Source organism: Neophocaena asiaeorientalis, unplaced genomic scaffold (genome assembly GCF_003031525.2).
Source record: "Neophocaena asiaeorientalis asiaeorientalis breed wild unplaced genomic scaffold, Neophocaena_asiaeorientalis_V1.1 scaffold169, whole genome shotgun sequence".
In the NCBI taxonomy this organism is placed as follows: Eukaryota; Metazoa; Chordata; class Mammalia; order Artiodactyla; family Phocoenidae; genus Neophocaena; species Neophocaena asiaeorientalis.
The window spans coordinates 4061329-4076097 of NW_020172187.1; the positions used below are offsets into that span (position 1 = coordinate 4061329).

The window sequence follows — 14769 nt, forward strand, 5'->3', positions numbered from 1 at the left end:
TACACTGAGCTCCTGGAATTAAATGTTAAGCCAAAACAGACAAAATCCTAATTCTTATATAAAGTTTGGTGAGGCAGATTGACAAATAGTCACACTAAGGAGGAAATATCAATAATTAAAATTCAAGATGTGTGGGAAATTTTTAAAAAATGGTGCAAGGAAAACAAATTACAAAGTAACCTAGCCTAGGATAAATAGTCAAAGGAAGCTCTCTGAAAAATGGGTAGAGGTGGTGAATTAGGTAAAAACAAATAAGCAGAAACAGTCAAAGCAGTGGTGGAGGAGTTCAAGGCAGTGAAAAGAGTATGAGAAAAGAGCCTTTGGTGGAAAGAGCCACAGTATATTAAGGGATCCAATAGACTAACTGTGTATGGAACAGAGGAGCAGAGGAGGATGACTGAGTACTAGAAGGTGAAGACAGAGGGTCCACCAGATGGCAAAAACTGTAGGGCCCTATAACTGTGTTAAAGAGTGATTTAAGGGGGCCACTTAGATGTCTGTTATATGTCCAAATAAGACATATGGTGGCTTGGACTAGGCTGGTGTCATACAGAAATTGACAGATTAAAAAAATAATTAGGGTTGGTGGCCAAGATGGCAGAGTGGGAAAACTCTGAGCTCACCTCCTCCCATGAGCACAGAAAAATTCAACTAATTACAAAACAACTATTGATCAGAAAGACCAAAAGACTAGCAGAAAAGATCTTCTACAGCTAAAGATTTGAAGCACCACAAGGAAATGGGTAGGAGGTGCTGAGTCACGATATAGTCAACACCCATTCCCATGTGTGGGTGGCCCACAAACAGGAGGATAGTTACAATTGTAGAGGTTCTCCCCAAGGAACAAGGGGTCTGAGCCCCACATCAGGCTCCCCAGCCCAGGAGTCCTGCACCAGGAAGATGAGCCATAGGAACATTTAGCTTTGAAGACCAGCAAGGCTTGCATATAAGAGAGCCAGAGAGCTGTGGAAGATTGACTCCATTCTTAAAGGTGCAAACAAAATCTCACACACTCCAAGATCCAGGGCAGAAGTGATTTGAGACAAGCCTGGGTCACACCCACCTGATGATCTTGGAGAGCTTCCTGGAGAGTCAGAAGGAGACTGATTCTCACCCTGGGGATATAGACACTGATGGCAGCCATATTAGGGAGCTTGTTCTATCACAGGGACACTGATGCTGGCAAGTATCATTTTGGAATACTCTCTCTAGCTTATTAGTGCCAGGACCCAAACTGTCCCACCAGCCTGCTGGCACCAATACTAGGATGCTTCAGGCCAAGGAGCTGGCCTGGCAGGGACACAGACCCACCCACAAACAGGCTGGCTGCCTTAGACCTGCTGAGCCTAACCTTTCCAGGACTCAACCCCATGCACCAGCAGGCCAACACCAGCTCTGAGACACCATGGGTCCCTAAGTCAGTTGCCCTGGGATCTGACCCTACCCCCCAGGGGGCTGACACAAGCTATAGGACACCCCAAACACCACAGTCAGTCATGTCAGGAACCAGCCTCTCACATCAGCAAGCTGACACCAGCTCTGAAAGAAGTAACAAACAGCACCACAAATATACAAAGGATTATAAGAGAGTACTATGAACAGTTATACACCAAACAAATGGACAGCTTAGAAGAAATGAATAAATTCCCAGAAACAAACAATCTCCCACAGTTGAATCAGGAAGAAATAAAAAATATGAACAGACCAATTACTAGTAATTAAATTTAATCAATAATAAAAAGCCTCCCAAAAAACGAGAGTCCAGGACTAGAGAGCTTCACAGGTAAATTCTGCCAAACATTTAAAGAAGGTTTAATGCCAATCCTCAACTTCTTCCAAAAAATTGAAGAAGGAAGAATGTTTCCAAACTCATTATGCAAGGCCAGCATCACTCTAATACCAAAATCAGACAAAGACAACACAAAAAAGAAAATTACAAGCCAATATCACTGATGAAAATAGATGAAAAAGTCCTCAACAAAATACTAGCAAACCAAATTCAACAATATATTAAAAGGACCATATACCACAATCAAGTGGGATATATCCCAAAGATACAAGAATGGCTCAGTACTTGCCAATTAGTCAATGTGATGCACCACATTAACAAATTGAAGGTAAAAATTATATGATCATCTTAATAAATGAAGAAAAAGTTTTTGACAAAATTATACATCCATTTGTGATAAAACTCTCAACAAGGTAGATATAGAGGGAATATACCTCAATATCATAAAGGCCATATATGGCAAATCCACAGCTAACATTATACTCAATGGTGAAAAGCTGAAAATGCTTCCTCTAAGATCAAGACAAAGACAAGAATGCCCACTCTCACTTTTATTCAACATATTATTGGAAGTTCTAGCCAGAGTAATCAGACAAGAAAACTAAATAAAAGCAATCCATATTAGAAACGAAGAATTAAAACTGTCACTGTTTGCAGATGGCATGACACTATATATAGAAAATCCTAAAGACACCACCAAAAAAACCAACTAGAATCCATCAGTGAATTAGGTAAAGTTGCAGAATACAAAATTAATACACAGAAATCTGTTGCACTTCTATACACTAATAAAAAACTACAGAAAGAGAAATTAAGCAAAAGTCACACTTAAACAATCACATCAAAAAGGATAAAATACCTAAAAATAAACCTAACTAAGGAGATAAAAGAACTGTACCTGGAAAACTATAAGACACTGATGAAAGAAATTGAAGATGATACAAACAGATGAAAAGATATACTGTGTCCATGGGTTGGCAGAATTAATATTGTTAAAATGACCATACTACCCAAGGCAATCTAAAAGTTCAGTGCATTTCCTATTGAAAAACCAATGGCAGTGTATATAAGTCCATGCCACTCTCTCACTTCATCTCAGCTTACCCTTACCTTTCCCTGTGTCCTCAAGTCCATTCTCTATGTCTGTGTCTTTATTCCTGTCCTGCCCCTAGGTTCTGTGGAACCTTTTTTTTTTTTTTTTTTAGATTCCATATATATGTGATAGGGAGGGTGGGAGAGAGACACAAGAGGGAGAAGATATGAGGATATATGTATAGCTGATTTACTTTGTTATAAAGCAGAAATTAACACACCATTGTAAAGCAATTATACTCCAATAAAGATGTTTAAAAAAGAAAGATAAGAACTCATTAAATGCATTTTAAAAAATGGCATTTTCATAGAACAAAGAATTCTATAATGTGTATGGAAACATGAAAGACCCCAAATAGCCAAAAAAACTTGAGAAAAAAAGAACAAAGCTGGAAGTATCATACTCCATGATTTCAAACTTGTAGTAACAAAGCTACTAAAATCAAAACAGTATGGTGTTGGCACCAAAAAACAAACAAAAAACAAACAAATAAAAAATCAATGGAACAGAATACAGAGCCCAGAAATGAACCCAGGCTTACCTGGTTATTTAATCTACAACAAAAGAGACAAAAATATGCAATAAGGAAAAGAACGTCCCTTTAATAAATGGTGTTGGGAAAACTGTACAGCTACAGGCAAAATAATCAAACTAGACTACTCTTTCACACCATATACAAAAATATATCCAAAATGGATAAGACCTAAAACTATAAAATGGCTAAAAAAATATAAGCAGTATACTAGTTGACATAGGTCTCAGTAATAAATTTTTTAGGTTATGTATCCTCAGGCAAAGGAAACAAAAGCAAAAATAAATAAATGGGACTGCATTAAACTAAAATGCTTTTACACAATGAAGGAAATTATCAACAAAATGAAAAGGCCACCTACTGAATAGGAAAAGATATTTGCATATGATGTATCCAATAAAGGGTTAATATCCAAAATATACAAAGAACTTATAAAACTCAACATCAAAAAAACAAGCAATCTGATTAAAAAATGGGCAGAGTATCTGAAGAGACATTTTTCCAAAGCAGACATACAGGTGGCCAACAATCACGTGAAAAGGTGATGAACATCACTAATCTTCAGGAATTTGCAAACAAAAACCACAATGAGATATCATCCCACACATGTCAGAATGGCTATTATCAAAAAGACAACAAATCTTACACATACACACACACACACACACACACACACACACACACACACACACACAAAATGGAATAGTACTCAGCCATAAAAAAAAGAATGAAATTCTGCCATTTGCAGCAACACACTTGGGCCTACAGGGTATTATGCTAAGTGAAATAAGACAGACAGGGAAAGACAAACACTGTATGATTTCACTTATATGTGGAATCTACAAAACAATACAAATGAGCAAACATAACAAAATCAAATCAGAGTCATAGATACAGAGAACAAACAGTAGGTTTTCCGAAGGAAGAAGGGTGGGGGTAGGATAGAAATAGGTGAGGGAGATTAAGAGGTACAAAATTCAAGTTGCAAAATAAATGACTCATGAGTATGAAATGTACAGTGTGGGGAATATAGTCAATAATTTGTGGTTTCCAGAGGCAAGGTATGGGGGAGGGGAATTGGATGAAGGCAGTCAAAAGGTACAAACTTTCAGTTATAAGATAAATAAATACTAGAGAAGTAATGTACAGCCTGATAAATATGATTAGTACTGCTGTATGTTATATATGAAAGTTGTTAAGAGATTAAATCCTGAGTTCTCATCACAAAGAAAATTTTTTTCTATTTGTTTAATTTTGTATCTATACAGGATGATGAATGTTCACTAAACTTACTGAGATAATCATTTCAGGTTGTATGTAAGTCAAATCATTATGCTGTACACCTTAAACTCATAGAGTGCTGTGTGTCAATTAGATTTCAATGAACCTGAAAAAAAAAATAACCTAATTAGGAGTAAAATTGACTGATTAATACCAGAAGTGAAAGGAGAGGTATCAAAAATGAATACTCATCTTCTGATGTGCAACTAGATAGATTTTAGCAAACAATGCAAGGAAAGCATTTTTCATAGGGAAGATTGCGAATGAGTTCAGGCTTGAGCATTGATGAGATTAGGTGCCTTTGGTACATCAAAGTGGAGTTTTCAAGTTGAATCTACGGATGTAACACTCAGAGGAGAGGTCTGGATGGGAAATATAATTTATGAGTCATCAGCATGCAGGTGGTAATTGAAACCATGAGTGTGGATGAGCGTACAGTGTGAGTTGAAAAAACTGCCTGGTACTGAGTGTCGAGGAGCTAACATTCGATGACTGAGTAGAGGAATATGACATTATAAAAAGTATGAGAAGGAGTAACCAGAGGAATAGGAGGCAAACAAAAGGAGTGGGGTCAGGGAGAGCAGAGGAAAAGTTTATCAACTGCTCTGATAGTCCATTGGATGGTCCACATGATTCTATGCCCTGAAGGTATCATTCCAGGAGGACAGAGTAAGAAGCCAGATTAGAGGAAATTGAAATAACCAGTGTAGACAACTTTCAAGAATTTTACTGTGAAATGTAAAAAGAGGTAAGGTGAGATCTAGGGAGAGGTGAGGAGTCAAGAGGAAAAAACTGTAAGATGAAAGATACTTGAGCATGTTTAATTGTCAATTGGAATTATTAGTTGAGTGGAAGGTGTTAATACATAGAAAAATAAATAATTGAGAACAGCAAGTGCCTTAGAAGTTTGGATCTAGGAGATACAATACACATGAGTAAAGATTCCTAGCAGAGGGGAGAGAAAATGGAAAAAGACTTAGACATTGAGGCTTCTGATTTCCATCTTCCCATAAATCTTTTGGCCTGTGACTGCCTTGCTTTACCTCCATTTATCTAGTTGTAGTTGTTCATGTCTCCTTCTCACTGTCTTGCATGCTCCACTCATCTCTCCATCCTTAACCAGGCATAATTTGGAATTAAAATTTTAAATTCTCACTAACAGAACTCTTTCTATGCAAAATCAGAACAGACATCTCCCTAAAAAGCATGGGAATTAAGTTCCTTTTTCATAATATGAATGTTGATGGAATTTTTATTCCATATTTAAGGGTTCTTGGCAATAAAACACCATAGCATAATTGCTAAGAACTTATTTTCAAAACTTAATGGAATGAGCTCTAAAGTAAACATGTAAAAGATGGCTTTGATTTTTATTTTGTTATGTCAGTACTTCCTCCTACTAAATCTGCATTATAGGAGGTGAAAGGAGATGGCAGGGTAGAACAAACTTGAATAAGCCACTTGTAGTGATTGAAGTCAATTCAGTATCAAGATAGAAGTTCTTCTTAAATGAAATGGAGCAGAGATCACAGTTCTAGAGATACATTGTAATTCATACTCATGCACAGTTTTTCTTTCATTTCAAAAAATTTTGAAAGGGATCACATAGAAAGAATATTGGTTTTCACAGGGGTTATTTTCCATTGGGGAAGTTCAGAAAAATTGTCTTACTATATATATTTTTTCTAAAGTTTCTGAAGTTTAAATTTTTCTAGTACCTTTTGTGTCTGTCATATACAAAAGCTAACACATTATTCATTACTTTTATTTTTCCCCTAAAGGACCCCCAATGTCCTTCCCTCTAGGGAATTAACTGTGTTATCTGTATGTTTTAAAGCCACTACCTTCCTTAGTTCCCGCCACCCCAAACGCCGGACAACATTCTCTCAAAGATTTATCCAGAGGTATAAAGTCATCTGTGTATATCTAAGGCACACTCTAATATCTAATAATTCATTTTGGTTAACAAACTTTTAGCCAAAGCCAAATGGATGTTGGCCAAGAATTGCTTGACTGACAGAACTACACATCCCTGTCAGCCACTTTTCAGTATAGCAGGTCAGTGTAAAAGAATTCATGTTTGGTTTAAGACCAATTGAACAGAAGCTGGAAAAGTTTCTGTAGCTGGATAGCAATAACCTCAGTACTTGCGAAAATTCAAACAAACAAGTAAAACCATTGCAAGCATTTTTATCATATTACTTTCCTAGATATTTGGTACAGAAAACAAAGTAAATTAATAAAAACTGCTGATGAGTTTTATAAATAGACTGATTTTTACCTCTTGTTTGATCTTATTAATTTCTATGAGATAAAAACCTCATACAGATAAATGTATATCTGTGTGTGTGTGTGTGTGTGTGTGTGTGTGTGTGTGTGTGTGTGTGTGTGTGTGTGTGTATCTGGGCAAATTACTTTTTATTTATTTTATTAGCTCATTTCCCACAGTTGTTTGATAAAGAAAGTGGAGTAAAAAATTATTATAATGCAAAACCAACATTAACCTCAAAAGAATGGGAGGTAAAAAGGATTCTGAGTAGGATTGATTTCAGCTATATCAAATGAAGAGATTTACTAGCACATAATTATGAAAAATAAGAAAGGAACAAACAACAACTTCTCACAATACAGGTATTTAATCATCAAAGGCCTTTCAGACAACTTTGCTCAAAATCAGACTGCAGTGCTTTGCCATTTTCCCACATAAATGTTCTGTATTATAACTCAGCTGGTATTGACCTCTAACTCTATATAGAGAATGAGCCGAGGACCACCCAAGTTCATGGAAGAGGAAAGAATATTCATAATGTATTGTCAGCTATAATTTTGAGAATAAATCAAAATGTCCTTTATGTTTCTGATTTTCTAAAATATGCAAAACTTTTTCACATGTTTCTGATAGTTAATATTATACAAACTAAGGATTGCATGCCTCTAGTCTTAGAGCCAAGAAACTATGAAATAGTGAGGGCCTTCACTTCTTGAAACAGATGGTGACTTTTGAACTGTGCTAAATCTATAAGATATTAGATTTATTGATAAACATTGCCATGTCTATATGGAAAGTTTGGTAAGCTTTTTATCTTAAACAGGTCAAACTTCATCACTTAAATATTAATTTCTTTATCTTTTCCATCAACTCCTCCGTATGGTATTTTTTAGAGGAAATATAGGAAAACTGGAGCTTAATATGGGAAATACACCATAATACTTTATTATTATATTACATTAAGTACATGAATACATAAACTTGAACTTTGCTCTTCCTCTTTTATCCATACATAACACAGTAATCATACATAATATGTCCGTCCATACATAACATACGTCAATACAAGCTGGACAGCAAGTTATAATGCAATTTATTTGCATTTAATTGTGAACGTCGACTGTAAAATGAAAATTTCTTCCATTAAGTAAGTTTAAGAAAACCTTTGAAGAATGTCTGTGAGTCTAGGAGTTGCTGAAAGAGGATTAAGATTATTGCATAGACTCTTATGTTAACATTTGCATGTATCTTGAGAAACAAGGATGTTAAGTACTAGTTTGGTCCTTGGTGATGCAAAAAGAGAGCTTTCTAAGCAAAGATATCATAATTTGAATGTGAGCCTGAGTCTTCACAGTATGTTCACTGAATATGTCAGTAGATTTGACTAGTCTATGTAAATTTAGTTTAATATAAAAAATTTCAAGTGATTGTTTGACTATGTAATCAGGTTTATTCTTCTTAATTGTGCAGTTCAGTTCAAGTTACCCAAATGAAATGGCTGTAGCAAAGTTACAACAGTGGAGACTCAGGCCCACAACTCCTCATCTTTGGTGTGTCAAGATACCAAGACAGACCAGGGAACTGGTTGACCCTCAAGTCCTGATAGCAGCGCAAAGGCTCCACTGAGGAGGAATGGAGATGCAGTTGGCAAGTACATCTATAGCACGGAGTAGGAAATGAACTGAATTTTGAAGAAAGATTAGGAATTTACCAGGGGGCCAGCAGATGGAAAAGGATCAGCAATGACATCACAGTGTAGAGTAACACCATCGCTCATGTGGAAATTGTATGGAGATGAGGTAAAATGAGGACATAAAGTTCAAGGTGCCAGGATGTTTACCTCTTCAGCAAATTGTAATCAAACATCGCAATTTCCAATGCAGATAATCACAATAAATTAAAAATAAAACACAGGAAATTCTTTTGAGGATTATCAGTGTACACTGAGGGAAGGCTTCACACTCTCTTCATCCTTTACTGTCAGTGGTAGATTTCTCCGACTGTCAGAAAGGGTTACTGAAGAAGTTTGAATTACTCTTGTGTGGTGGCAGAGTGTACAGCAAAATAGACTTCAAGCCCTAAAAGCCTTCTGCCTGTGTAATTCTAAAATGTGTTTTCTATATCATCGTTAGGACAAGATTATTCAAGAAAGTAAGAGAAAGGAAATGAAGACTTAGGGACAAACTGAATTTAGGCAGAAAAGCAATAATTAATAGTGTAAGAAAACACTTAGGGCAGTTGAATAAAGGGATTTAACATGTTGAAAACAAGATTCATGAGGAAATGTTGAGGGATTGTTTGTCATTAAGTGAAGGAGCTGTGATTAAAGATATGGATTCATACTGCACCTGTTTTCCAACAAACATCTGTGGACCCCACGCTCTAATTGGCACCTATCATTCGTGGTTAAGAGAGTATTTGATTACCGCCTTAAAACAACTACCAGGAAACATATTTTACCTTGAAAATTCTTTAAATCCTATTCGTAGTGGTAGGACTCAATCTTTAACAACATATTTATCTTAATTAACTTCTTTAAAATAATTCTCACAGAGTGGACTAAAAATATAGACAATCTTATTTATTTTAAAAAATGGCCAGCCACATAGCTCCCTAATGAAGCTAAAGAAAACTACACCAGCTTCCTCCTCAACAAATTGCCCATGACTTCATCAACACACAGAATAAAAGAAGATATATGTTGAGATAAAATGTTTCACAACTTAAAACCTGTGAACTCTGTTCCACTGAACACAGACTCATTTAAGTTTGTGTTACTTTAAGATTTTTGAAGAGATTTACTAAAAGTTTTAAATGAAAAGCTGGTTTCATAGCTAGGCACTGGTACTGGAGCCAAAGTGTTTCAAATCTATAAATATAGCACAATAACTCATTATTTCTTCAGATAATTTATTCTAGTGCCATCATGAGACAATAAATTCCTGTTTTACGGTATTTGATACCAAATTCCATCCTGGACCCTCCTACTTTTTTTTTTAACATCTTTATTGCAGTATAATTACATTACAATTGTGTGTTAGTTTCTGCTTTATAATAAAGTGAATCAGTTATACAAATATCCCCATATCTCTTCCCTCTTACATTTCCCTCCCTCCCACCCATCTAGGTGGTCAGAAATCACCGAGCTGACCTCCCTGTGCTGTGCGGCTGCTTCCCACTAGCTATCTATTTTATGTTTGGTAGTATATATATGTCCATGCCACTCTCTCACTTTGTCACAGCTTACCCTTCCCCCTCCCCATATCCTCAAGTCCATTCTCTAGTAGGTCTGTCTCTTCATTCCCATCTTGCCCCTAGGTTCTTCATGACCTTTTTTTTTTTCTTTCTTTCTTAGATTCCATATATATGTGTTAGCATACGGTATTTGTTTTTCTCTTTCTGACTTACTTCACTCTGTATGACAGACTCTAAGTCCATCCACCTCACTACAAATAACTCAGTTTCCATTCTACATATCGCTGAGTAATATTCCATTATATATATGTGCCACATCTTCTTTGTCCATTCATCTGTTGGTGGACACATAGGTTGCTTCCATGTCCTGGCTATTGTAAATAGTGCTGGAATGAACAATATGGTACATGACTCTTTTTGAATTATGGTTTTCTCAGGATATATGTCCAATACTGGGATTGCTGGGTCATATGGTAGTTCTATTTGTAGTTTTTTAAGGAACCTCCATACTGTTCTCCATAGTGACTGTATCAATTTACATTCCCACAAACAGTGCAACAGGATCCCCTTTTCTCCACACCCTCTCCAGCATTTATTATTGGTAGATTCTTGATGATGGCCATTCTGACCAGTGTGAGATGATATCTCATTGTAGTTTTGATTTACATTTCTCTAATGATTAATGATGTTGAGCATTCTTTCATGTGTTTGTTGGCAATCTGTATACCTTCTTTGGAGAAATGTCTATTTAGGTCTTCTGCCCATTTTTGAATTGGGTTATTTTTTTGATATTAAGCTGCATTAGTTGCTTGTAAAGTTTGGAGATTAATCAATTAAGCAATTAATAATTAATTGCTTCATTTGAAAATATTTTCTCCTATACTGAGGGTTTTCTTTTCATCTTGTTTATGGTTTCCTTTGCTGTGCAAAAGCTTTTAAGTTTCATTAGGTCAGGTCCCATTTGTTTATTTTTGTTTTAATTTCCATTTCTCTAGGAAGTGAGCCAAAAAGGATGTTACTGTGATTTATGTCATAGAGTGTTCTGCCGATATTTTCCTCTAAGAGTTTGATAGTGTATGGCCATACATTTAGGGCTTTAATCTATTTTGAGATTACTTTTTTGTGTGGTATTAGGGAGTATTCTAATTTCATTCTTTTACATGTAGCTGTCCAGTTTTCACATCACCATTTATTGAAGAGGATCTCTTTTCTTAACTGTATATTCGTGGCTCCTTTATCAAGGATAAGATGAACATATGTGCGTGAGTTTATCTCTGGGCTCTCTATCCTGTTCCATTGATCTTTATTTCTGCTTTTTTTGCCAGTACCATACTCTCTTGATTACTGTAGCTTTGTAGTATAATCTGAAGTCAGGGAGCCTGATTCCTCCAGCTCCATTTTTCTTTCTCAAGATTGCTTTGGCTATTCAGGGTCTTTTGTGTTTCCATGAAAATTGTGAAATTTTTTGTTTTAGTTCTGTGAAAAATGCCAGTGGTAGTTTGATAGGGATTGCATTGAATCTGTAGATTGCTTTGGGTAGTATAGTCATTTTCACAATGTTGATTCTTCCAATCCAAGAACATGGTATATCTCTCCATCTATTTATATCATTTTTAATTCCATTCATCAGTGTCTTCTTTTGTTTCCTTAGGTAGGTTTATTCCTAGATATTTTATTATTTTTGTTGTAGTGGTAAATGGGAGTGTTTTCTTAATTTCACTTTCAAATTTTTCATCATTAGTGTATAGGAATGCAAGAGACTTCTGTGTATTCATTTTGCATCCTGCTACTTTACCAAATTAATTGACTAGCTCTAGTAGTTTTCTGGTAGCATGTTTAGGATTCTCTATGTACAGTATCATGTCATCTGCAAACAGTGACAATTTTATGTCTTCTTTTCCTATTTGGATTCCAATTATTTCTTTTTCTTCTCTAATTGTTGTGACTAAAACTTCCATAATTATGTTGAATAATAGTGGTGAGAGTCAGCAACCTTGTCTTGTTCCTGATCTTAGTGGAAATGGATTCTGTTTTTCACTATTGAGGACATTGCCTGTGGGTTTGTCATATATTGCCATTATTATGTTGAGGTAAGTTCTCTCTATCCCTACTTTCTGGAGAGTTTTTATCATAAATGGATGTTGTAATATCTCTAAAGCTTTCTCTGCATCTATTGAAATAATCATATGTTATTTTCTCCTTCAATTTGTTAATATGGTGTATCACATTGATTGATTTGCATATATTGAGGAATCCTTGCATTCCTGGAATAAACTGCACTTGATCATGATGTATGATCCTTTTAATGTGCTTTTGGATTCTGTTTGCTAATATGTGGTTGAGGATTTTTGCATCTATATTCATCAGGGATATTGGCCTGTAGTTTTCTTTCTTTGTGACATCTTTGTCTGGCTTTTGTGTCAGCATGATGTTGGCCTCATAGAATGAGTTTGGGAGTGTTCTTGCCTCTGCTATATTTTGGAATATTTTTGAGAAGGATAGGTGTTAGCTCTTCTCTAAGTGTTTCATAGAATTCACCTGTGAAGGCATCTTGTCCTGGGCTTTTGTTTGTTGGAAGATTGTTAACCACGGTTTCAGTTTCAGTGCTTGTGATTGGTCTGTTCATATTTTCTACTTCTTCCTGGTTCAGTCTCAAAAGATTGTGCATTTCTAAGAATTTGTCCATTTCTTCCAGGTTGTCCATTTTATTGGCATACAGTTGCTTGTAGTTATCTCTCATGATCCTTTGTATTTCTGCAGTTTCAGTTGTTACTTCTCCTTTTCATTACTAATTCTATTGATTTGAGTCTTCTCCCTTTTTTTCTTGATGAGTCTGGCTAATGGTTTATATTGTTTATCTTCTGAAGAACCAGCTTTTAGTTTTATTTGTCTTTGCTGTTGTTTCCTTCATTTCTTTTTCATTTATTTCTGATCTGACTTTTATGATTTCTTTCCTATGCTAACTTTAGGTTTTGTGGTTTTTTTCCTCTTTCTCTAATTGCTTTAGGTGTAAGGCTATGTTGTTTGTTTGAGATGTTTCTTGTTTCTTAAGGTAGGATTGTATTGCTATAAATTTCCCTCTTAGAACTGCTTTTGCTGCATCCCATAGATTTTTGAGTCTTTGTGTTTTCACTGTCATTTGTTTCTAGGTATTTTTTGATTTCCTCTTTGATTTCTTCATTGGTTACTAAGTAGTGTGTTCTTTAGCCTTCATGTGTTTGTATCTTTTACCTATTTTTTCCTGTAATTGATATCTAGTCTCACAGCATTGTGGTCGGAAAAGATACTTTATACAATTTCAATTTTCTTAAATTTACCAAGGGTAAATTTGTGCCCAAGATATGATCTTTCCTGGACAATGTCCCATGAGCACTTGAGAAGAAAGTGTATTCTGTTGTTTTTGGATGGAATATCCTATAAATATCAATTAAGTCCATCTTGTTTAATATATCATTTAAAGCTTGTGTTTCCTTATTTATTTTCACCTTGGATTATCTGTCCATTGGTGAAAGTGGGGTGTTAATGTCCCTTACTATTATTGTGTTACTCTCAATTTCCCCTTTTATGTCTGTTAGCATTTGCCTTGTGTACTGAGGTGCTCCTATGTTGGGTGCATAAATATTTACAATTGTTGTATCTTCTTCATGGATTGATCCCTTGATCATTATGTAGTGGCCTTCTTTGTCTCTTATAATAATCTTTATTTTAAAGTCTATTTTGTCTGATATGAGAATTGCTATTCCAGCTTTCTTTTGATTTCTATTTACATGGAATAACTTTTTTCATCCCCTCACTTTCAGTCTGTATTTGTCCCTAGGTCTGAAGTGGGTTTCTTGTAGACAGCATATATACGGGTCTTGTTTTTGCATCCATTCAGCCAGTCTATGATTTTGGTTGGAGCATTTAATCCATTTACATTTAAGGTAATTATCAATATGTATGTTCTTATTACCATTTTCTTAATTGTTTTGGGTTTGTTATTGTAGGTCGTTTCCTTCCCTTGTGTTTCCTACCTAGAGAAGTTCCTTTAGCATTTATTGTAAATCTGGTTTGGTGGTGCTGAATTCTCTTAGCTCTTGCTTGTCTGTAAAGGTTTTAATGTCTCTGTCAGACCTGAATGAGATCCTTTCTGGGTAGAGTAATCTTGGTTGCAGGTTTTTCCCCTTCTTCAGTTTAAATATGTCCTGCCAGTCCCTTCTGGCTTGCAGAGTTTCTGCTGAAAGATCATCTGTTAACCTTATGGGGATACCCTTCATTTTATTTTATTTTATTTTATTCCCTTTCTGCTTTTAATATTTTTTCTTTGTATTTAATTTTTGGTAACTTGATTAATATGTGTCTTGGCATTTTTCTCCTTGGATTTCTCCTGTATGGGACTCTCTGTGCTTTCTGGCCTTGATTAACTATTTCCTTTCTCATATTAAGAAAGTTTTCCTAATAAATTTTCCTAAATTTTCGTTTTCAGCTATAATCTCTTCAAATATTTTCTCAGTCCTTTTATTTTTCTCTTCTTCTTCTGGTACATGAAGTGGGTTTCTTGTAGACAGCATATATACGGGTCTTGTTTTTGCATCCATTCAGCCAGTCTATGATTTTGGTTGGAGCATTTA

The 14769-nt window shown here is 35.5% G+C and overlaps 1 protein-coding gene across 1 annotated transcript in view; it reads left to right on the forward strand.

The window, feature by feature from the left end:
* The window catches only part of EYS (EGF-like photoreceptor maintenance factor), a 1631219-nt gene that overhangs the window by 1291352 nt on the left and 325098 nt on the right, over positions 1–14769 (forward strand).